Source organism: Aotus nancymaae, unplaced genomic scaffold (assembly GCF_030222135.1).
Source record: "Aotus nancymaae isolate 86718 unplaced genomic scaffold, 86718_ANA_hifiasm-v0.15.2.pri h1tg000040l, whole genome shotgun sequence".
NCBI lineage: Eukaryota > Metazoa > Chordata > Mammalia > Primates > Aotidae > Aotus > Aotus nancymaae.
In genome coordinates this window covers 109133858-109134837 of record NW_026988454.1, presented here as the reverse complement: position 1 = coordinate 109134837, position 980 = coordinate 109133858, and the positions used below count along the sequence as shown (strand labels likewise).

Sequence of the window (980 nt, the reverse complement as noted above, 5' to 3'; positions counted from 1 at the left end):
CGACCCAATCAGAAGAGGTAGGTAGTACCAGGGTGTATTCGTTTTCTATTGCTGTGTAGCAAATACCACAAACTTAGCAGCTCAAAATAATGCAAATCTATTATCTCACAGTTTTTGGGTTGCGATTCTGGTTTTAACTGGGTCCTCTGCTCAGGGTCTCATAAGGCTTAAATTAAGATGTTGTATAGCTGTGTCATCCTCAGGAGGTTTAATTAGGGAAAGAGCCACTTCTAAGCTCACTTAGATTGCTGGGAGAATACATTTCCTAGCTGTTGTTGGCTGTAGTCTGCGGACACTCCCAACTGCTAGAGGCTGCTCTCAGGTCTTAGCCATGTGGTCCCTCCATTTCAGCAACATGCCTTTATCAAATTTTGCTCATACTTTAAATCTCTGTTTTTTCTTCTGTGACCAGCTAAAGAAAACAAACTGCTCTTAAGTGGCTAATATGATTAAGATAGGTACAGATAGATAGTCGTCCCTTTCTTTTTCTTTTTCTTTCTTTTTTTTAAATATGGAATGCTTCATGAATTTGTGTGTCATCCTTGTGCAGGGGCCATGCTAATCTCTGTATAGTTCCAATTTTAGTATATGTGCTGCCGAAGTGGCCGAAGTGAGCACAAGACACTCTTTTTTTTTTTTTGAGATGAAGTCTCGCTCTGTCGGTCAGATTGGAGTGCAGTGGTGTGATCGCAGCTCACTGCAACCTCTGCCTCCTGGGTTCAAGTGATTCTCCTATCTCAGCCTCCTGAGTAGCTGGGATTACAGGCTCCAGTCACCATGCCCACCTAATTTTTGCATTTTTAGTAGAGACGGGGTTTCACCATTTTGGCCAGGCTGGTCTTGAACTCCTGACCTTGTGATCCTCCTGCCTCGGCCTCCCAAAGTGCTGGGATTACAGGCGTGAGCTACCATGACTGGCAATAATCTTCCTTTCTTAAAGTTAACCGTGCCCATAAAGATCAGTGAAAGAGAATAGACAG

General features: G+C 43.4%; 1 non-coding gene across 1 annotated transcript; it reads right to left on the bottom strand.

Moving 5' to 3' along the window:
- Positions 1-505: 505 nt before the first annotated feature.
- Positions 506-607, bottom strand: LOC135268508 (U6 spliceosomal RNA). The gene has a single exon (XR_010336822.1). It is a non-coding gene; the product is annotated as a U6 spliceosomal RNA (small nuclear RNA).
- Positions 608-980: the final 373 nt, after the last annotated feature.